Raw genomic sequence first — 23,704 nt, 5'->3', positions numbered from 1 at the left:
CATGGTCTCCTGGCCTCCGTAAGGAGCTCCCCTTGCTCCCATAATGCTCTGTGCTGCCGCTCCTATAGCACTTTCTCCCTGGATTGTAACATTTGTTCACCACTCACTCTTCCCATTAAATCAGGGGATCCTCAGGCACAGGGGCCATCCATATCTTATCCAATGTTCAGAACAGTCTCTGGCAGGAGCTGTTTGGACCCTGGCTGGCTCTCCTATGATGTGCTGTGATGATCATCCTGAAAGCAAGGCAAGATGGGGAGAGGAGTTTCTTATCAATGCTGGAAGACACATGGGTTTCTGTTTTCTAGTCCTGAATTGGACAGGGATGATGAGGAAGGGGACATGTGCCATCTACCTGAAGCCACTTCTCCCACTGTGGAAAATGAAGCCTATCTTACCATCAACTCTGCATGGGAAGGCCAGCTACTCTGTGAAGAATGTTTGGAGGCAGATTCAGGGACCATTCCCTTGCCACAGTTCTGTTCTTGGAGTGCCCTCTCGGAGTCTTTGCCTGCAGAAGAGGCTTGTGAGAGTGACAGTGAATGGGAAGACCTGGAGGAGGCTGTGGACCCGGAAGATGGCACCCTCAGGTGGGTGTCACTCTGGGTGGACTGAGGCTGGGCTCAGTGTTCAGTCCACTTTGGCTGGGTGATGGTCTATGGGCATCACCTCGTTCCCCTTGCATCGCCTCGGAGGGGGGCGGTCACACCTCGTCATGGCATTCACCACTGCCCATGTTCCATGACAACACCCTGTAAGATAGGGTCACTGTCATTCCCATTTGGGACTTTCCCAAGGTCACACAGTGGGTAAGTGACAGCCATAAATCATTCTAGCTCTTTTATTCCATGGACCACATGTTCGGGGCCTTCCTCTGCTGCCATCTATATGTGGCCCAGTGTCCTGTCTCTTTTGGGAGGGCTGCTTGTTAAGTGCTCATTCCTCTTTTGTGTGCTCTTGCCTACCCTTGGGCTACATAGATTTCAGAGAAGTGTCTCGGTGCCCTGTAGTGCAGTCCTTCTCGACAGCCTCTGTGGCTCACAGCGAGCTCTTTTTTGATCGAGAAAGTCATTCTGTTAACTCAGGATGCCACCAGAAGTTGGGACTGGGTCAGAGAGCTGGAGGCAGATTGTACCGATGAAGACGAGGGAAGAGTAAATATGACAAAAATCCTCTGACTAGGAGCAGAGCGGGTTAAACTCTTGACAGGTTGGTAAACCCACCCAACGTTCTGGTAAAGTGCCTATAACATATGTTGTTCCAGTATTTTATTATTTATTTATTTATTTATTTACTTATTTAAAAATTATTTTAAATGTTTGTTCATTTTTGAGAAACAGAGAGAGAGAGAGGAAGAGAGAGAGAGATAGTGGGGGGGGGCAGAGAGAGAGAGACAGATAGACAGAGAATCAGAAGCAGACTCTGTGCTATCCGCAAAAAGCCTGACGTGGGGCTAGAACTCATGAACCCGGAGATCATGACCTGAGCCAAAGTGGGATGCTCAACTGACTGAGCCACCCAGGTGCCCCTTTTTCTTTAAAAGAATTTTTTAGGGGTGCCTGGGTGGCTCAGTTGGTTAAGCATTCCCACTTCAGCTCAGGTTATGATCTGAAGTGAGTTGTGAGTTCGAGCCCTGCATTGGACTCTGCGCTGACAGCTCAGAGCCCGGAGCCTGCTTCAGATTCTGTGTCTCCCTCTTTTCTCCTCCCCTGCTCGTGCTCTATCTCTCTCTGTCTCACAAAAATAAATAAACATTAAAAAATTTAAAAAAATGTTTTAAACATTTATTCATTTTTGAGTGTGTGTGTGTGTGAGAGAGAGAGAGAGAAAAAAAGAGAGAGAGGAGGGGCAGAGAGAGGGAGACAGAGAATTGTTCCATTATTTAAAAAATGCTAAATACTCAAGAAACTTTCATATAAACACATTTTCAAGGCACCTTGAAACTTACCGAGGCATCAGCTCATGAAGATTTGGGTGTACCTGAGACAGTCTTGTTCACTTTTAGCCCATTGTGTCATAGCTACATATTCACCACAAATGACTGACCTGGATTTCTTAGAGGACAATGGCAGGCAAGCTAATAAGGTGGGTGGCTATTTGAAATTTAAATATGCCAAAAGGACTGGTTCTTATCTGAAATAGGAAGCAACAAGTTCATAGAGGAGATCACGTGGGGGCTTTGAAGACCGTGCCTACCATCCATGGGAAAGTTGGACACTGACGGCTTTGGGGATGATGCAATGATGGATTCATACAAGTGGAGCAGGCAGGGTGTGGCTTATATGTGGAGGGAAATATTTCCAGTGTGGGCTCCTCAGGGCTGGGGAGCTAAGAGAGGATGGGGTAAGCAATGCTTTTGGGACCTACGGGGAAACAAGTAAGGACCCCAAGTGTCGGTACTTATGAAATGTCCCAGGAAATCTGCTGTTCCTCTGGAGACTGGAGCAGGTAGCAGAGAAGAGACAATAGGGCTTTTTGGTTGGAGGGGCTCAGGCTCCAAGCCTGCCTCCATCACTTACTAGGGGGGTAACCTGCAGCAAACGACTTTTAAACCATCTAAGACTCAGCTGACTACCAAATGGAGATAGCAAAAGCTACCTCATTCTGTAAGAGAGGACAATGCGTGTCAAAGGTTTAGCACACTGCCTGGTGAGGAAGAACTCAAGAAGTGTTAGTGCATTTTAGTCATAAATCACAAAGGAGACTATCTCTCCAGTGAGATGGTGCAACCTTAGGAATCCATTCAATACTGGTTGTTTTTTTTTTTTTTCTGTGCAGACAAAGGAACTGGGCAACTTTGTCAGACTTGCCCTCTAACTTGAGGGGCGGGAAGAAGTATTGGTCCATGGCAAGGGTGCCAGGATCTGGGTAGACTGAATAGCTCTCTGCTATGACAGTGGCTTGGGATGTCATTAGGCCTAGGCTGTCATTAGCCCCTTATCCCACCCTGCTGATAGAAGGCAGGCCTGCAGGGAAGTGCTTAAGTGAGCTCTCAGCCTGGGCTCCTTGGAGCAGCCCACAGATGAGCTTCAAGGCATCTGTGCATCTCTACAGTTAGAATATTGACTTGCATGCTTCTTTTGGAAAAAGCAGCTCTTTTTTTTTGTTTGAAAAAGCAACTCTTAACATTCTTTAAATTCTCTAAGTGGTCCACAATCCCCTAAAGATTAAGGATCTCTGTTGTATATATTCTCTCTTTCATCCTGGAAGTGGGGAGGGTATAAAGAGGATTTTCCTTATGGATGGAGTCATGCATTCTTTAAAACCATATAACAGATTATTTTCTTTGGTCCTTTTAGACAATGAGATAATAAATAATTTCATTTAGCCCTCATATCAACTTTGAAAGATATTCTTATTCCTCTTTTATAAATGGCACTTAGAAGGCTTATTTAATTTGCCCAAAATCACACAGCCAGAAGGGGCAGATTCACGCTGCATCTGTCTGATTGAACTCTTGGTGCACTTTTACATTTCCTCTAGAATGTGTGTTCCACATGCACTTGTGTAACACACATGTCTTTGCCTCAGATGTCATGAGTCCTACTAGTTCTGTCACAAAATATTTCTCTCTTAGGAGGCTAAAACAATCCCTGCTGTCTGGTGGGATCGAGAAGGCAATTAAACTGTTCTCTTTGGGAAAGGCTAGGGCCAAATGGTGAGGCCAACCAGTAAAAGCTGCCTATTGTTTTAGGTGAACAGAGAAAGTTGGACAGTCACCCAAGGCAGAACCCAAGGTTTCTGCATGCACATCCTTTTGACAGTGATCACATGGAAGAGGCCTCAGGTGCCCTTGGTCCGGAGAATGTATGCACAAGCTCTACAACCAGGAAAGAAGCCTGTGGGTCCCCGAGAAGGCAACATGGAATGGAGGGTCTGGCCCAGTTGAGAACTAACTTCAAGAAGATCATGCCTGTCAGTTCTGAGACTCATTTTGAATAGTGGTCATGACCTCTCCTCGGTTCTGGGGTTTATGTCCAATAAAGCTTGGTGTGTGTGTGTGTGTGTGTGCGTGCACAAGTGCGCTCACAAGGGCTTCCCCTTGTGAAAGGATTTGAGAACCAACCACCTATGTCAAGATAAGCCAGCCCAGGGTGAGGTCTCGCTGCTGCCCTGGTACACACCTTCTGGGACAGATGCAGTGTTCCAGTTTCCACTCTTTAGTTCTCCATTGGTTGAAGGAGTTTCCATGGCCTTCAAAGTGCTGTCAGTTCCCTCAAGGGAATCTGCTGAGAGACGGCTCAAAAGCCATGGGAGTAATGTGTTTTGACATCTTTCTGTGTTCCTCCTGTGCAACTCCATATGGTTGTAGATTCTTTTAAAAGCATTTTCCTTTTGAACTCCACGACCTGATCCTAAAGATTCTATGGAGGAAAAATAAGATGGGAACATGTAATAAAAAAGAAAGAGCAAAGTGGTAGATCTGGCATTATCAGATATTATGATATATAGCCACGGCCATAATAAGAAGCTAATATTACGTGGGATTAGCTGGTGGACACAGTGTGCGCCAAGGAACACGCATAGCATGACGCAAGAGGGGATACGTGGCAGTCAACATTTCAACATGGGGAAGGAAGACGCCTTCACACACATAACTGGAAAAGAGGATTTGATTCAAATCTCACTTCATCTATTACAATTACAGACCGTTTGATTAGGAAAAAAAAAGCAACACAGAGAAAAGCTGGTGAAAGCAGATTCTAGTCTCACCAGATCTACACAGGAATAACACACTTCTTCTGGCCTACAGCAATAAAAAAGCATAACAAGGAAGAACTAAAGAGTTGACAGTATAAAGAACGTAAAAACTTCTGTGCAGCAACGATGACAAAATTAATGTAGAAATAGGTGCAATGGATGGGGAAGCACTTACATAATTGTGAATAAAGATTAATACCTATAATATTTAGAAATCCCATTATAGTTTATAATAGATTAATAAAGGATTTCAGTAGCCGGTGTACACAATAAAAATGCAAATGGTGGACAAATACATATTCTGTTTAAAAAAGTTCTTTTTTTTTTTTTTTTCAACTTTTTTTTTTTTTTTTTTTTTTTTTGGGACAGAGAGAGACAGAGCATGAACGGGGGAGGGGCAGAGAGAGAGGGAGACACAGAATCGGAAACAGGCTCCAGGCTCCGAGCCATCAGCCCAGAGCCTGACGCGGGGCTCGAACCCACTGACCGCGAGATCGTGACCTGGCCAAAGTCGGACGCTCAACCGACTGCGCCACCCAGGCGCCCCAAAAAAGTTCTTTTTAACGTTTGTTTATTTTTGAGAGAGAGAGAGACATAGTGTGAGCAGGGGAGGGGCAGAGAGAGAGGGAGACACAGAATCCGAAGTGGGCTCCAGGCTCTGAGCTGTCAACACAGAGCCCAGACATGGGGCTTGAACCCTGAACCATGAGATCATGATTTGAGCCGACGTTGGACACTTAAGTGACTGTGCCAGCCAGGCACCCTGACAAATATATAGTCTAATCAAAATAATCTCAATGGATTAGTTTGTGTTCACATTTGCAAAATTAAAAAAAATCCTATCCAATTTTGGCAAAATTTGGGTGAAATTGGTATAATCAGAAATGCCAAAAGCCATATAAATGCTTATGCCCAATACCTCACCGTGCCAGTCTTCAGAATTTATCCCAAAGGAATAATTCAGAATAAGAAAAAAATACCCACATATTTCAAGATGTTCATTGGAGTGCTCTCTCTGAAAACAACTTGAAAATGGTGAAAATCCCTTAGAATACAGTAATGTTAAAGACAGTTATGTCAGCATGGTGAAAAGATTGAATAGAATAAAATATGGTGATATTAAAGACAGTATGGTGAAAAAGAAAAGTGAGACAATTATGGGATGGTAGCATAATGGGATATTATGTAGCGAAGAGGACAATAAACCAAATACGGAAAGTCACGACTTAGAGCAGTGTTTGGTATAACAACATCAAGTTGCAAGTTGAAATGGGGTACTGATGACATCCACAGAAAGGCATATGCACATACACACAGACTAGTATAGTGAGGGAGTAGAAATCACCCAGGGGTTGGATGATAGATTAAGAGAATACATTTTGTTAAAAAATACCTTTACTTTTCTGTATTTATTACTTGTATAACGAATTTTAAGTTGAAAATAAAAAGACTGGACCAGAAAAAAAAAAAAAAGAGAGACAACAGACAAACACAAAGGTTTAGAAAAGCCTATGTTCTAAAATTTAATTTACTAACTCTTCTCCATGTGCTTTGATTCCTAATTTCTTGTTTTCTTTATGAGAGAAGTCTGATAGATCCATTGCCTTGTTTTGTTATTAATTAAAGAGAAATTCCGGGCATCTGAACAGTCTTGTTTCAAATGCACTCAGGGCTGGAGCCAGCTTCCTCGGTGCACTATTACACGGTTTCACAGACCTCAAGTTTAGGGAATTAATCAAGCATGCAATGAAGTGAATAAATAACAGTATTTACAATTTTGGAACTGCTTGTGCTCTGCTGAACCCTGGTTGCTTATTTCCTTTTTGGAAAAGAAATGGATGCCTACAGGTTCAAAATGAATCTAGTCCTCCTCCTTAGGGGAAAGGACCCCCTTTCCCCCCAGGGCTGTTAACCCATTTGAGCCATATCTCATGAAGAGCATGTTAATTTGCCTTGGGTGGACTTGACTGCAGCTGCTACTTGCTTTGTTTCAGGGCAAATGTTGGAAAGGACAGTGCAGTCCTAAGGGACTCAGACCACTGAGCGCAAACTGCTTCCCTGCCTGGCTTCTGCATTGCGCATCCTCAAATCTGGCTGTACCTAAGTCAAGTCAACTACAGAGGGTGTTAAAAATACAGCTTCACTGGCCTCACCCCTGGAGACTCTAAACCAGCAGGGTTGGGGTAAAAACCAGAGAACTGTCCTTTTATCAAGCTCAGCAGAGGATTGTATATATGGCCAGATTTGGAAAGCATGGATGCACACTCTTCAAGATTTTGCTTGGCTCTCCCATCCTTCCTCTCTGCCATAAATATTTATTAAGCTTCTGTTATGTGCCAGTACGCCATGTGTATGAGGTTGCCCAAACATATACACGGTCACCACTAAATTGTAGAGCTAAGGCGGGCTTCCCAAGTCCACTTAGCAAAGATGTGAATTCTCCCTGACAAAGTTTAATTTAGAGGTGTAATGGGATTCCTGTCAAGTTCCCTTCAAGTTATTTCGTAGATATAGACAAGCGTCTTCTAAAATTTATTTTATGCATTTTGTATTTTAAATATAATTTATATAAATAAAAAATACGTTCTGAAAAGTCACAGGCCCTAGAATAACTAAAATAATCTTGAACATGTAGAATGAAGTGGGAGGAATAGCTGTGTCCAACATCAAGGCTTACTAGATAGCTACCTTCATTAAGTGTAGTATGGCAGAGGGATAGACATACAGATCCATAGAATAGAATAAAGAACCCAGAAATAAACCCATACATATATTTCCAACTGATTTTTGACAAAGGTGCAGAAGAAATTTAATGGAGAGAAAGTAGCCTTTCAATAAATATTGCTGAAACATTTGGACATCCACAGACCAAAAAAAAAAAAAAAAAAAAAAAAAAAAAGGGGACTGACCTAAATATCACAACTTGTACAAAAATGAACCCAAAGTGGATCACAGACTTAAATGTAAATGTAAAACTATGGGACTTTCAGAAAACAAACAAACAAAAACAAACAAGAAAGCCTTGGGATTGAGGGCTAGGCAAGGAGTTCTTAGACTTGACATCAAAAGCATGACACATAAAACGAAAATGGATAAATTGGTATTTTGCTCTGTGAAAGATTCTATTAAAAGGGTGAAAAACCAGGAGTGTCTGGGTGGCTCAGTTGGTTGAGCATTTGACTCTTGATTTCGGCTTAGGTTATGATCCCAGGGTTGTGGGACAGAGCCCTGTGTTGGGCTCCATGCTGAGCATGGAATCTGCTTAAGATTCTCTCTCTCTCTCTCTCTCTCTCTCTCTCTCTCTCTCCCCACCCCCCGATCCTCTTTCTTGTTCATGTGTGCATTCTCTTTTGCACTCTCTCTCTCTAAAAAAAAAGAAAGGTGGGGGAAAGTATTTGCAAACCACATATCCAACAAAGACTAGTATGTAGAATATACAGAGAACTCTCAAAACTCAACAGTAAAAAGCCAAAATCCAATTAGAAAATAGGCAAAGGTATGAACAGGTATTTCCCTGAGGATTATATACAGGTGACAAGCAAGCACAGGAAAAGATGTTCAACCTTATTAGCTATTAGGGAAATGCAAAAATCAAACCACAATAAGGTATCTCTATATACATATCAGAATGGTAAATAAATAGTGACACCACCAAATGCTGGTGAAGATGTGGACAACCTGGGCCACTCATGCATTGCCAGTGGGACTGTAAAATGGTGTAGTCACTCTGGAAAATAGTTTGGCAGTTTCTTATAAAAAAGTAAGTATGCAGTTACCATGAGACTCAGAACTTGAGATTAGGCATTTATCTCAGAGAAGTGGAAACATTTTCGTACAAAGATCTGTATATTAATGTTCAGAGAAGCTTGATTTATAATAGCCCCAAACTGGAAATAATCCAGATGCTTTTCAACCAGGCGAATCATTAAACAAACCATGGTATATCCATACCCCAAAGGGTGAATTATGCATGTTTGGATGGTTCTCTGGAGAATTCCGCCAAGAAGCCAGTCACAAAAGTGTGTGCAGTATGATTCCATTTGTATGACACTCTTGAAGTGACGAAGTTCTAGAAATGGAGAAGAGATTTATGGTTACCTTAGGTTAAGGAGGGAGCAGGGAAAGAGGGGGCAGGTATGTGAGTGTGGTCATAAAAGGGCAGCAGGAGGGACTCTGATGGTAATGGTTCTATATCTCAACTGTGGTGTTGGATATATAAACCTACCCATATGGTAAAATTGGATAGAACAGAACACACACACACACACACACACACTCAATCTATCTGATTGAGAGATAGATCAATGTTAATATCCTGGTTGTGATACTATACTAGTTGTATAATAATAAAGTTGTTATCCTTAGAGCAAACTGGTAAAGGTCCAGGGCATCATCTGTATTGTTTCTTATAACTGCATGTGAACCTATAATTACCTCAAAATAAAAAAGTTTAATTAAAAACAATGGTTTTCTCAACTCTGCTTTAACCATATTGTGGCTGCTCCACGTACTGGCAGCGCGGGTTCTGCATTAAGTCATAGATCCATTGACCAAGAGTGAGAGCTCTCAGCTTCTGCCGCCAGTCTGTGTCTGACTCTCCCACAGTACATCTACATCATGCTATTGCTGCGACACTTCAAGTATATATATTTTTTTCATAAATTGCAATTTCATCCTTCAGCTACACAAATCTCGGCTGCCGAATAAGTGACTCAGCTTCAGAGTCAAGCAATCCTAGAGAGAAATCATCAGGAAGAATATCGGAACAGCTCTACATGTTTCTGCCCCATTTTCCATTTGACACACATTCACTGAGTACCTACCATATAGCAGGCTCTGGGCAAGGCCCAGGGGGTAGAGATGACCATGGATGGCAGTTACTTGCTGGGGGCTTGTGTCTTGTGAAGGAGATAAAACACAGACACGTTACTATCAATGGGAATAGTGCTAGAATGATGGTATAGAAAAAAGTAATGTAGAGAGAAAAGGGATTTTTTTTCCCCAGAAGTAAATATTAATGCTACCCGAGGGGAGGGTCTGCAATGGGGTAGCAAGATGTTCCTCTAAGAGGAGAGGCATAAGCCTTGAAGAGCATGGGAATGATTCAGCATAAAGACAGAGTAAGCAGGGGGCTGAGAGGCAGGAGAGGAGCCGAGGATGGGGTGTGGACAGATTATGAACTAAGCTTGGCTTTTCAGCAGTGTTTGTTATAATAAGAACTCTCATCAGAAAGATTAGTCTGGTTTGTGGGGTGGAGGAAGGATTGGTATAGGGAGAGACAAAAAGTAATCAGATCACTTTGGAGACCACTGCTGATTCCAGAGCAGAAGGAATGGTGGGCCCATCAACTAGGATGGGGATGATCAAGGAGTATCATATTTGGTGATCAGTTTGGTTTTATACATTCTGAATTTGAGATGTCTCTGGATCTGAGGTACCCCAGAAGGATGTTTTCATTAAGATGGGATCATCATGAATTCCATTGCAAAGGGCGCCATCACTGAGGGCTCAAGGTAATGCCATGGTGTGGTTTTACCTACAAGAGTTTCTGTAGAACAGACCCTAAGGCTAACAGTGCTATGAGGTGCTAACATATAAAGGGAGCAGCAGCAGAGGGACAGTCCCATGCAGCGGTCTCCCTTCTTCATTTGGTGAACTACTCCAGTCACCTCCCCTGGCAAGCCAGCAGCACTGGTGATCACCCACCCATAGCCTATAAGGGTTTAGAGGGTAAGGAGGCCAGGAATGGACAATTCCCCTGAAAACAGATGTTGGAATGCTATGGTATTTTCCCTTCCATACCTGTGAGGGAGGGTGGTGCTTTTCCCCGTATGAGAGAACTTTAAGAGAATAATTTATAAGGCTTGATGTGTGTCTCCTGAAGTTGGAGGTGGTGGTGGGGGGGGGGGGACACACGGGTGTGTAGCTGCATCTCAATAGACTCTAAGCCAAGTGTGGGTGACGGTCCAGTGAGGCCAAAGAAATGACCCAGACACAGATGTCAAGACATCGGTTTACTCCTGCAACTTACATACAAGGAGTCCGTAAGTGGCTGACTGGACAAAGCAACCATTGCTGGGATCTACATGCAGCAAGCTTTTATAATGTAGTAACTAGCCTAGCAACTATCTGTAGCCTCTCCTTCCTTCATGGCCAGCATTCCAAGGAGATGAAGGCCTGCTGTCTGGACATTCTTCATTACAAGGGAGACGCTTCGGGTTGATTACCCCCAGAGCCCCTGACCTTGAATGCTGAACAACATGTTCTTCTGCATATTCTGCTTGATGGGAATATACAAGGAGGATGGGATCTCTGCATTCTCAAGATAGCGATGAACATGGACACTCACAATGTGCTCGCACAAGCTAGCTATCCAGCACGTACCGGACAAAAGTCTTCGTGTCTAATCCATGCCTGAGCCATGTAAAGGTGAGAGGTGATGGCAGAAAAAATAAGCCTGGTGGGGGAGCAAAGAGAAAAAGGACTGCCCAGGAATAAATTGTCATACACTTGGTAGGGTAAGGACGTGGAAGCTTTTCTTATAGTCAAGTGGCCCTACAGGTGGGGCACAGCCTACAGCTCTTGTAAAATAAGTAGGCATGACCCAACCAGAGTGAGAGAGAGAGAAAGAGAGAGAGACAGGAGTGTCAGAGCCTCCGCTCACACAGAGGGTGTGTCAGTGAGAATCCTAAAAAGCCCCCTTCTGTGGCTGATACATTATACAAAGGTGGCCTTTTCTCCCTTTGACAAACCCCTCATCGGGGGACTAAAACCAAGTTGGCATTTTGGCTCCCACTTACCCATTTGTCTGGCACCTGTACTCATAGCACAGACTACATAAACTCATTGGTACTCTGGAGTGGGGGAGCAGAGGGAGGGCATTGTAAACAGCTGTCCAGAGACAACATCACCCAGGCAATGGAGTTGCGCCTGGAGACACCTTGCAGGGGAGTTGTTGGGGAAGCCACAAGATTCTCTCCCAGCACAAACAGCTGACTCAAAATACCTGCAGAGCCCAGAGGGCCCAGGGCTGCGTTCCAGCTGCAGAGAGATCAGGCACTGGGTCTACAAAGTAGGATGTGGGTGTGAAGCTGAGTGAGGAGGAGAAACTGATATGTCCATTTCCCATACCCGTTTCCAACCCAAAGCAGTCCCAGCCTCAAGGGCAGAGAGCTTAACAGATCAGAAGACAGAGGGAATCTTACACTGAAATGGGACTGTTCTGGGTGCTCATAGTTATGGGCCTGCCCAAGATTGATATACAAGGGCCCAGGAAAAAAACGCATCTGGATATCGAACTTGAATGGCACTGGAAGGAAACAAAGACGTTGTCTTCCGTGTGCCCCCTATTCTGTCTAGCTAATAAGATGCAATCAGCTGATGACATCTGTATTCTTGCTGTAGAGCCCAGGGCTTGGCACAGACCAAGCGGTAATACATGAAGGTTGAAAGGCATCTATCCAGCTCCCCTGTTAGAATCTGTCAGTGTTTGCAGTTCACTTTCTGCCACATCATGATTTTACTGTTAATAAGTAGAGCTGGAAGCGGAAGGCGGGGCATTTATGTACAAGAGTTGGTGACAGGCGAGCCTGCCAACTTAGCGACTCTCCTTGTCAAAGCCTCCGGGTTCCTTCCCTCTCCGTGTGGTGTGTGCCTGCGGAACGATGGGCTGGTTGACACTCTGCAAACAGATGAGCAGCAGCTAATGGTCAATCAATTAATATTTATTGGGCATCTACCATGTGCCAGGCTCAGGGACCGGGCAGTGGGGAATTCACAACGAGGTAAGTGTGTGTCCTTCTGCTCTTTAAATAAAACAGTTTTCGGCTCCCACTGGGCTTTTTATTGGCGTTGCACTTTCCACAATTTATTTTTATAGAGCCTTTTATGTGAAGTGTCTCAAAGCTAAGCAGAGAGAAAGAAACACACAGAAAGGCCCCATGGCTTCTTCCAAGCTCACGATCCCCATCCACTCACACTTGGTGGCGCTGGGTGTGAAGAACATCATCTAAAAATACATCAGGCTGCCAAGCAGAGGCCTGGGCCGTGACGGATCCGACGGAAGGGTAGTGTTGCTGAAAAGATTCTTTTCTTTCCTGCCGGTGTTTCTTATTCTTAGTTATGTGCTCTTCCCTGGGTCAAACCAAGTTTAGAAAGCTCTGGACTTGAGCGTGGACCTTGCGGACTGTGAAAACATGCCTTTGGGTTCTGAGGTCCTGGGTGCACGCTGCTTACTGGAGTCTGGAAGCCCCTCATGGGTCCTCTCTGATTGTGTCTGGAGACCCATGGCTTGGGATGAGGGGCCATTTTGTCAGTAAATTCTTGTACTTGAAAGAAGCAGAAGGGCCCCACCTCAGCAGAGAGCAGGTCTTTGGCTGGCCTTCAGGTGCATCCAAGAGGGAGCCTGGATGTCCAGACCAGGGGTGGGGGTGCAGACTGTGAGATGACACAGTCAGCGTTACCTCTTTGTGCTGGTCACTGCTATTCCCCCATCTGAGCTTTCCCAGGGATCTGTAGTGAGCCCCAGGCAAAGCAGGACAGGAGGAGGTGGTGTCTGGGGGGGGGAGTGGGGGGAGCAGAGAGGGGATAACCAAGAGACTCCATAGCTAGCCTGGAAAGGGAACCTGGATGGATGGAATACGAGAGGCAGAACTGCGCTGGAGGACCACATTGGGACCAGGCCTGCAGTAAGCACCAAGGGTTGTGTGGTGAAGAGTCCTGTAAGGTTGAGTTCTGGAGCCCAAAGGAAAGGGAATATTAGCAACCTAGTCTCCTAGACCTGCTTTTGGAATGACGGCGACATCAATATGCCTGGTCTAATTTGTGGAGGGTATCCAGCCTTACCCACAACAGGATAGAGACCATGGCTGCAGCAGGTCCTTTGCTTAGAGAGAAACAGACAATGAGAGATAGAAACAGTCAGCACAGAAACTCTGGAAGATCCACAGCCCTAGCAAACTCTGTGAATCCATCCTTCTGGGAAAGGGAAACAGGATTTAGCACCAGACACAGTGCTGGATGCTTCTGTACTTTGTCTCATTAAGCACTTACAACCTTATGGACTCTTTTTAAGTTTATTTATTTTGAGAGAGATAGCATGAGCGGGGGAGGGGCAGAAAGAGAGAGAGAGAGAATCCCAAGGAGGCTCTGTGCTGGGACTCAATCTCATGAACCATGAGATCATGACCTGAGCTGAAATCAAGAGTGTGCTTAACCGACTGAGTCATCCAGGTGCCCCTGGACTTTTTTTTTTTTTTTTAAAGAAACTGAGGCAGAAATTAGGAAGTAACTTGCTCCAGGTCACCAGCTATTCAGTAGCAGAGCAGGGATTGAAATCTAGGCCTGCAAGACTCTTTGCACTACTGGTGACTGGTTAGACACAAGAGTTTGAAAAGGCCTCCAAAGCATGGCAGAAAGTTTGGTAACATACTACATCATTCTTTCAATTTTCCACAGAAGCAACCAAGAAAAGCCTTCTGGGTTGGTGGCCTCTGAGATTATTGTGTGGTTTAGTGGAAGGTTGGTGGATAGAGACCTCAGGATCCACTTTGACCAAGTGTTCATTTAGTCTCCATTCGGGGATTTCCTGACGCTGTGGGTGGGAATTCTTTCTTCTGTGTGTCCCTAAGATAGCCTTCTATGTAGGGACATATAACAGTATACATAACATTTCAATTCATTCATGCTGTTCATGTTTGTGAAATGGTGACCACGGCAGACTTCTGATATTAGAGACTATGAAAAACAAAAGATACATCAGACAAGGGGGTCCGTCTTTAAGAGGAATCTTACCCTGACACTGGTACAGCTTGCCTGGAGGGTGCCTTGGCTGCTAAGGGAAAACCAGGACTCTGATGGAGAGAAGGCAGCTACCTATCGTCAGTGACTCCTAGAGCAGGAAGCTGACCCCTCCATGCCTGGACAGAGGGTGGCCGTTTTTGCTGAGTCCGCCTTCAGCTTAAAGATATGGCTGTCTTCTTTGGACCAACACTGACGACCGTGGGCTGAGCCAGGCAGGTCTTGTCATGACTTCAAGGGAAATGGATCTGCTAGAATGGCTCGGGTCAGGACCAAATGGAGACAGATGTACTCACCAAGATAAAAAGATTCCAGCTTCGTGGATTGAGGCAATGTTTACATCCTGAATTGCCCCTGCACCGACGATCCGAACAGAAACTCTCAACCGACCTGTAGCCAACCGACCTCGCACTCCGGCACGGGTTAGTGACTTCTGCAGTAGTCTATCCTGTCCAACGTTCCTAAATACTCTGTCCTGCTCTGACACTGCAAATCCACTTCTACTCTGGCCGCTCTGCGACTCAGTAGAGGGGGACAGTCAGACGTACGTATGAACCAAGAGGCCATCCCTAGGGAACAAAGTCAGTGGTTCAAGATGTGGGCATGGCTCAGAGAGTTGCTGGCGTCAGGGCTTAGTTTAGGAAAGGGGTATGTACAGCGGGGTGGTGGACCAGCGACCCGCAGGGAGGCGTCAGCTGGGTCCGCAGGGAGCGCTGTATGGCCTTGAAAGGCCAGCAGGGGAGGTACTGCAGGCTCCAGCCAGGCCAGCAGAGGGCGGTGGCGCAGGGTGAGGCTCCAGTGCGCAGGCTCGCAGGCGTGGCTGGGATTGGGTCTGCGGGCTCCCGCGAGAACCCAACTGGCAAGGCGGGCTGGGGGCGGGCAGGGGGCGGTTGGTGCCAGGCAGGGCGGGGCAGGCCAGGTGAGGAATGGTGGCTGGGGCCAAGTGGCAGCGGGGAGGGTGGGGGAGGCTGCTGCGGAGCAGCGTGAGAGGGCCGACTTGGGCTCACTCGGTGGCCCGGAGAGGAAGATGCCTTTGATGCCCAGGGGCAGAAGGAGTGTGTTGTGGCCCCAGTCCCCAGGAGGCCTGCAGGTGCTGGTTTTGGGCAGGCCCTGGGCAAAGAGAAGCCAAGGAGGCGGGGGGGGGGGGGGGGGGGGCGGAGACTCAGCCTGCGTAGTGTGATGTCCAGCTGTACTGTGACATGTGTTGTGGTTCCTGTGTGTGTGACAGGTTTGGGGCAGGAAACACTTTGGCTCTGTGGTAAAGAAAGGCCTTGAACTCTCATTGAGAAGCATGGAGCCGATATGATTGGTAAGAAGCCATAATCAGATACTAAGACATGGTATGGTCCTCGCTGGCCTGGGCTGGGGAGGTTTCAAGGCCAAGAACTCTGGTCTCACTCAAGGCCCAATGAGGGTTGAGGGGCCTAGCAAGAAACAGAGCATTGATTCATCAGTTAATTCAGCAGCTAGTTTTGAACACCTCCTGTGTGCCAGGCACTGCTTTCGAAGTTGGGAATATACATGAACAAGATAGGCAGGGCCCCTGCTTTGATGGAGTTATAGTCCAGGGGGGAAGATAGCTAGTCAAGGCTGAGTCCTGGGTTTTTGCCTCGCCTACTCTTTTGCCTTGCTGTTTAATGAGATGGGGAAAAATGTAGGTGGGGTGTAGGTTTCATTTTTGGAAGGGGTGGAACCAAGAATTAATGTTTTGAATATGTTAGGTTTGAGATGCCTACTAGGTTTTCCCCCAACGTGCGACATACAAACAACATAGTTGGAAAGAATTTTCCACTGAACTCTCTATACCCGCCACCTAGGTCCCACCACTAACATTTAACCACACTTGTTCTTGTTTTTTTTTTTTTTTTTTTCCTCACGTATTGATTTATCTCTCCATCCCTCTCTCCATCTGTCACCTTGTAGATTTATTTTGTTTTATTATGGTGAAATATACATGACAAATCTAGTAGATTTTTAAGTTGAGATGCCAGAGAGGCCATTGGAAATTTGTATCTGAAGTCCTGCGCGATGTCAGGGCTTTGGAATCACTACCACATAGATGGTATTTAAACTAAGGGACTGGCTGAAACCACCTAGGTTGAGAGTGTACCCAGAAAAGAAAAAGGGAAGCCAAAAAAAAGAAGGAAGTGGTGGTTAACTGTGGCGAATGCCGCTGTGTAAGATGGATTTGGAATTAGGATTTTAATCATTTTAACAAGAATAACTTTTTGGACTAGAGGGGCCTTTAGGTCAAGTGGGTTTTTTTTTTTTTCTAAGATAGAAGAAACTAGAATATATTTATATGCCAGTAGGATTGAACTCCTAGAAAGGGAGAAATGATGCAGATGAGAGAGGGGAACATTGCAGGGGTAGGTCTTGAGTATCTGAGAGGGGAGGAGATCCAGAGCAGGTGGGTGGTTGGCTTTGAATTGATCAGGAGCACATATTCCAGTATCACTAGAGGGGAAGCCGAGACAACAGGTGCAGATGCAGGCAGGTGGTAGTGGCACCATCTGTCTGTAATGCAGTCATTGACTGAAAGGACAGTAGGGGAGAGGAGAAGAGGTGTTAGACTCTTGAGGAGACGCATGTGACGTAGTCCTTCCGCAGAGTGGAGAAGTGAAGTGATTAGGGAAATGGGATTGGACTGTCAGGCAGTGTTGAATACCTGTTCGAGGTGTGTAGAAATGAATTCAGAGTGAGATCGACCAGTGGGGTTGTGTGGTTTTCTCTGGGAATGTTAGCCCCTGGAACGGTGTTTTGAGGATTAGATGAAGCAACATATGGAAAACATTTAATAAGTGGCAAGCACATGATGAATGTTACCTATTTTTGAGCTCTTGTTTTGTTTTTCTTTTGGTTTATGCAAATATAACCAGGGGAGGGGTGCTGACCTTTAGCAACTGACAGGGTCCTCTCCATTCAAACCTGAGTCCACTGTTTGCAGCTATTTCAAAGTCTGTCTCCTAGTGTGTTGTATTTATATAGCCTGATAATTGGGGATGTTGGCTAAAAAAGGCTAAACTATAGCAAACGGGGCTGTCCCTGGCAGACTCATTCAGTCTTGGCCTGGATGGGCTGGGGCTTTGTCACAGTAACAGTTACAAAGTTCTCGTGAAAGTCTGTTTTGCGTTTCCTATCGGGTCTGATATACTGGGACTTTACAGAATCTACAGATCTAAGATCACCAGAGAGGATTTTCAGTTTAGTAGGTTGTCATTTCTCCCCAACCACTTGGGCCGTATTATGGTACAAATAACAATAATGGCTGACATTGACAGCTCTTAAAAATAATCAAGTACCGTTCTAAGCACATCACATGCATTGTCTTGTTTAATCCTCACCCCAACTCACTGAGGCAGGTACTGTCATCTCTATTTTTCATGTGCAGAAATGGCACAGAGAGGTTAAGTCACTTACCCACAGTACACATAGTCTGATATCCAGTGTTTGCTGCGGACTAACTTAACATTTTTTAAAAATTTTTTTAAAGATTGTTTGGCCATCACTCATCTACTAGTTAAGGTAACAGACTGAAGCAAATTGCCTGGGTTCAAAAACTGCCACTTACTGGCTCTGTGTCTTTGGACAACTCATTTAACTTCCGTGTGCATTTTTTTTTTTTAACTCATGAAATGGGAATAATAAAAGTACAGTATGTGCTTAATAGGGTTATTTTGAGGATCACATGATTTATGTATTTAATAAGCTTAAGAATAATGCCTGGTTGTTTAAATGCTATTACCATCTGTCTGGTAATGCAGCCAGGGTGATATGTGTACTGATTGACTCCCCTAAAATCATTCACTAAGGGTCCTGCTGCTGGGTTTAGTAGAGTTTGAAAATTACAGGGCACTCTGTTAATGCTCCTAATTAAGAGATCACCTTTCCTTAGATTTTATTATGTCCGAGGGAAGCAAATTTAAGTTTGCCTCTAGGTGCAGAAAACAACTTGGATTTCATTCAGACTCATCTGACCAGTGAGGTTAATGTCATTAGTCCTGGTATCACATACCACTTAAAGGGAAATGAGGCCTGGGCATTCCATTTTGCCATTCCCAAATCGGCAGCCTAATGGGATTTGGTTAGAAAGGCCAGCGGACTGCATAGCTGGTGCTGGGCACAGTGTGTGGTAAATGATGTGGGTCAGTAGTCTGCACATGAAAATGTTTTGAAAAGGTCTGTAGACTTTAGACTTGCTGTGATGTATTGCATCAGTTACTGATTAAAAGAAACTGAGAAGGCTTGGCATGGGCGGCCATGAAAGCTCTAAACATGCCAGGAAAGTTCTAAATGACCTTTGCTGGTACACAACAGGGAGAGTAAATTCATAGTATAAAGTAGTGTTTCCCTGCGGGTTTCTGTCAGAATCACCAGGGGGAAGTTTTATGATGCTTTGCAAAATGACAAGTTCCATGTCCATGGACTCGGAATCACTAAGTTATGGCAGGATTCTGGAATCCATCTATTTTTTTTTGAGAGCTCCACAAATGACTCGGATATGTAGTTAGCATGGGGTGTCATTAGTGCAAATAAGTATTTTTCAGCCCTGACTGTGTTTTAGAATTACAGATCAATTAGCCTTTTAAAGAATATTCATGCTCTGGACCTACCCCAAGGATTTTGATTTAAGGGCTTTCGCATGGTCTGGACACTTGGTATGGGTTATTTTTAAAAAAGCTTATGTTGATTCTAACCTGCATCCAGGTTTGAGAATCGCTGGTATAAATAATAAATTAGATTTCCCTTCAAAGTTTAGTTACTCATAGATTTAAAATGGACATAGCTTCAGGTGGCATCTTATCATCAGAACACTGATAAAGTTAGCATTTCTAAACTTCACCAATGCAAATGTTCACTTCAATAATCAGGTAACAATGGAAGATATGAATTAATGATTGAATTAGCATTTGTCATACCAAGCAATGAAGATTTCATCAAGCTTGCCCTGGAGAGGCACATTAACATTTACTTAGAGCTTTATATAGAATCTCAGTCTTTGGGAGGTATATATTGTTCCCATTTTATAGATGAGATTTTTGGGGCAGAGGGAGGTTATGTCACTTGCCCAAGATTTTCACCCAAGTAGGTACAGCTCCAAAGCCTAGGTTCCATTTCCTCAGTAGTTTTTAATCTTGACTGCACACTAGGATCACCTGGAGAACTTTAATGATCAATACTTGGACCCCATTCTCTGATTTCATTCATTTGATGTGACCTGCAATAGGTATTTTGCAGAGCTCCCCAGATAATTCGAATGCGCACAGTCCTGGCGGTCTAAATTTACTTTCTTTTACATCAGGTTGCCCCTCTTTGGGCTGCTATGACTGGGTTCCTTGCTTTTGCAAATTTACTTATCTTTGTGTCACTTCTTTCTGCTTCTTACTGCCTTTTAATACATATGTATTGAGTGCCCACTTTCTACCATTCATCTTGGTGTTGAGGTGACACTGTGGTGACAAGACAGACCAGGTCACCAGCCTCATGGTACTTATACGGAGGGAGATAGACAGTACATATATGAGCAGATACACAAGGACTTCCATACATAGGTAAATCTTAAGGTAATGAAAAGTGCTTTTAAGAAAACTAAAGCAAGGTAGTGAGTAAAGGGGTCCTGACAGCGGTGCATCAGAGTTCCAGTTGTTCCATTTTTGCCAGAATTGCTTTGTATTGTTCGTGTGATTGTATTTCATTTTAGCCATCCTGGTAAGTGTGTAGTGGCATCTCATTGTTTCCTTTTGCATTTTCCTGTTGACAAATGGTATTGAGTGTTTTTTTCCTATGTTTAATTTACCATCTGTAGTTTTTTATTTGGTGAAGTGTCTATTCAAATATTTTGCTCATTAAAAAAAAAAAACTTGGGTTGTTTGTCTTCTTGAGTTTATAAGGGTCTTTACATGTTTGGAATACAAGTCCTTTTCCATATAGGTGTTTCTTCCAGTGTGTGGCTTATCTTTATATTTTCTTAATGTAATCTTTTGAAGAATGGGATTAAGAAAAATTTTAAAGAGTCTTCCAATTTTTTCTTTTGTGGTTTGTGCTCTTAGTGTCCTAATATATGCATTCTTTCACAATTCTGGAAGCTAGAAGTCTGAAATCAAGTTATTAGCAGGGCCATGCTCTTACCGAACTTTGTCAAACCATACCTTTAGTCTTGTTTCCAGAGCATGATATATTGGATAGGTTGAGAATATTCCAAATCATCAAATGCTGGTTCCATTTCGCCTAACAATTCCTTTCTCAATTTATCTCTTCCCTCTTGCATTTTCTTATATAGGCAGCAAGGAGAACCCATGGTCACATCTTCTACACTTTGCTTAGGAATATCCTCAGCTAAATATCCAAGTTCATTACAGTTGACCCTTGAATAACATGGGTTTGAACTGCATGGGTCCACTTATATGTGGGTTTTTTTTTTTTTTTGATAAATGTAGTACTATAAGTGTATTTTCTCTTAAGAGATTTTAAATAACATCATCTTTTCTCTAGCTTACTTTAAGAATACAGTATATGAGACATACAGATGTGATATATCCGTAGATATGATACATTCAGATGTGTCAATTGACTCTGTGTTATTGGTAAGGCTTCTAGTCAATAGTAGAGTATAAGTAGTTATGTTTTGGGGGAGTCAAAAGTTATAGGTGTATTTTTTACCATGGCGGGGGCGGGGGTGGTCAGTGCCCCTCACCTCCACTTTGTTTAAGGCAACTATAGTTACAAGTTCTACTTCGACCCAACAGTAGAACACATTTCAGGCAGTTTTTGCCACTTTGTAACAATGATTGCTTTTCTTCCAGTATCCAATAATATATTCATTATTTCCTTTGGAAAAAATTTTTAAAAAATGTTTATTTATTTTTGAGAGAGAGATAAACAGAGCACAATCAGGGGAGGGGCAGGGAGAGAGGGAGACACAGAATCTGAAACAGGCTCCAGGCTCCACACTGTCAGGACAGAGCCTGATGTGGGGTTTGATCTCACAAACCATGAGATCATGACCTGAGCCGAAATCAAGAGTTGGATGCTTATCGCCTGAGTCGCCCAGGCGTCTCTCATTATTTCCTTCTAAGGCCTAGCCTGAAGAACCTTTAAAGTTTATGTTTCTAGCAACATTCTTTTCTTGGACGGTACATGTATTATCGAAGACTGGAGATGCTTTTTACACCATTCCCCTCTTTTCTTTCTGACCCCTCACCAGAGTCGCCTTTAATGTCCACATTTCTACCCACAGTCTTTTCAAGGCAGACTAGGCTTTTTCTATAATGTGCCTCAACACTCTTATGTCCTCTATCCATTACCTAATTACAAAACCACTTCCACATTTTTTTTGGGTATCTATTATAGCAACCCTGTACTTCATGGTACCAAAATATGTATTGGTTCTTAGGGTTGCCATAACAAAGTACCGCAGACTGGATGTCTGTGAGAAAACAGAAGTGTATTCTTTCAAGTTCTGGAGGCAAGATTCTGAGATTTTGTCAGCAAGGCCATGCTCTCTCTGAAGTTTCTACAGAAGGATCTTTCCTTGCTTCTTCCTAACTTTTGGTGGTTGCCAGCAATGCTTGCTGTCCTTGGCTTGTAGACACATCACTCCAGTTTTTGCCTCTCTTGTCATATGGATTTCTTCCTCTGTCTGTGTCCAGATTTTCCTTATCTTAAAAGGACATCAGTCATTGCATTAGGACCTCACCTTAATTACGTCTGCAAATAGCCTATTTCCAAAAAAGTTTATGTTCACAGATACTGGGGGTTAGGACTTCAAAATATCTTTTTAGGGAATACAGTTTGCCCACAACAATCACACAGGAGAAAATATGGGTGACCTTGGTTTCAGCAATGAATTTTTAGATACTACACCAAAAGGAATCGTCCATGGATCACCATGAAAGAAAAAAAATGATAATTTAGTCTTTATTAAAATTAAAAACTTCTGTGAAAGGTACTGTTAAGAGAATAAAGACAAGTCTCACACTTGGAGATGATTTTGCAAAATACATATATGATAAAAGACTTGTAATATAGTTGAAATCATCCAGTATGTGGCCTTTTCAGCCTGGCTTCTTTTCCTTAGCAACATTCACTTAAGGTGCCTACATATCTATTTATAGCTTGATAGCTCTTCTCTTTTTCTTTATTTTTAAAAAAATTTTAATATTTTTTTATTTTTGAGAGAAAGAGAGAGAACCAGAGCATGAGCGGGGGAAGGGCAGGGAAAGAGGGAGACACAGAATCTGAAGCAGGCTCCAGGCTCTGAGCTGTCAGCACAGAGCCCAACGTGGGGCTTGAACTTGGGAACGGTGAGATCATGTCCCGAGCTGAAGTTGGACGCTTAACCTACTGAGCCACCCAGGTGCCCCCTCATTTCCTTTTATCACCAAATAATACTACATTGGGTGGATGTACTACAGTTTGTTTATCAATTCAACTAATGAAGGACATTTTGGGCATTTCCAGCTCCACCTCCCCCACCCCTGTTTTTGATGATTGTGAATAAAGCGGCTGTCAACATTTGAACACAGGGTTTTGTGTGGATATACATTTAAAATCAATTGGGTCAATACCTAGGAGTACAGTTGCCAGATCATATGGAAATACTATGCTTAGCTTTGTAAGAATGTGCTAAATTGTCTTCCAGAGTGGCTGTACCATTTTGGCATTCCCAGCAATGTATCTCCATCCTTAACAGCATTTGGTTTGCTCAGTTTTTTTTGGATTTTGGCCTAATAGGTATGTAGTAACATCTCATTGTTGTAACTTGCAGATCTCTAATGACATATGATGTTGAACGGCTTTTCATATGCTTATTTTCCATTTGCATATATTCTTTGGTGAGACATCAGTTTAGATCTTTTGCCCATTAAATATTTTTTTTAATTGTTGAGCTATTTAGGAGTTTTTTTTTTTTTTTTTTTTTTTTTACTTCTTAAATGTTTATTTATTTTTGAGAGAGAGAGAGACAGAGTGGAGGAGGAGGAGCAGAGAGAGACAGAGACACAGAATCCAAAGCAGGCTCCAGGCTCCAGACTGTCAGCACAGAGCCCAAAGTGGGGCTCGAACTCACAAACTGCGAGATCATGACCTGACCTGAAGTCGGATGCTTCACCGACTGAGCCACCCAGGCACCCCAGTTTTTTTTTTTTTTAAAGTCACCCAGTTTGTGGTACTTTGTTATGATAGCCCTTGGGCACCAATACAGTTA

At 43.7% G+C, this 23,704-nt stretch overlaps 1 protein-coding gene and 1 long non-coding RNA gene across 11 annotated transcripts in view; one reads left to right on the top strand and one right to left on the bottom strand.

The window, feature by feature from the left end:
- Positions 1-162: 162 nt before the first annotated feature.
- Positions 163-15,267, bottom strand: LOC122231794. 2 transcript variants are annotated; one of them, XR_006209037.1, is made up of 5 exons: positions 14,796-15,267; positions 9,525-9,599; positions 8,653-8,770; positions 4,125-4,364; positions 163-236 (listed from the first exon to the last, which is right to left on the bottom strand). It is a non-coding gene; the product is annotated as an uncharacterized LOC122231794 (long non-coding RNA). The 2 variants fall into 2 exon arrangements; XR_006209036.1 differs by lacking the exon at positions 9,525-9,599.
- Positions 15,268-15,374: 107 nt separating this feature from the next.
- The window catches only part of PTPN20 (protein tyrosine phosphatase non-receptor type 20), a 117,270-nt gene continuing 108,940 nt past the window's right edge, over positions 15,375-23,704 (top strand). For 5 of the 9 annotated variants that reach the window (XR_006209035.1, XR_006209034.1, XR_006209033.1 and 2 more), the window contains exons 1-2: positions 15,396-15,418; positions 15,728-15,808. The gene's annotated coding sequence lies outside the window, so the exon portion shown is untranslated. Of the gene's footprint in view, positions 15,419-15,483; positions 15,590-15,727; positions 15,809-23,140; positions 23,233-23,704 lie in introns of those variants that run through there. The other 4 variants (XM_042960269.1, XM_042960266.1, XM_042960267.1 and 1 more) reach the window with 4 other exon arrangements.

Source organism: Panthera tigris, chromosome D2 (genome assembly GCF_018350195.1).
Source record: "Panthera tigris isolate Pti1 chromosome D2, P.tigris_Pti1_mat1.1, whole genome shotgun sequence".
NCBI lineage: Eukaryota > Metazoa > Chordata > Mammalia > Carnivora > Felidae > Panthera > Panthera tigris.
Note: the sequence above shows the minus strand (reverse complement) of the source record. Positions and strands in the feature narration are given on the sequence as shown.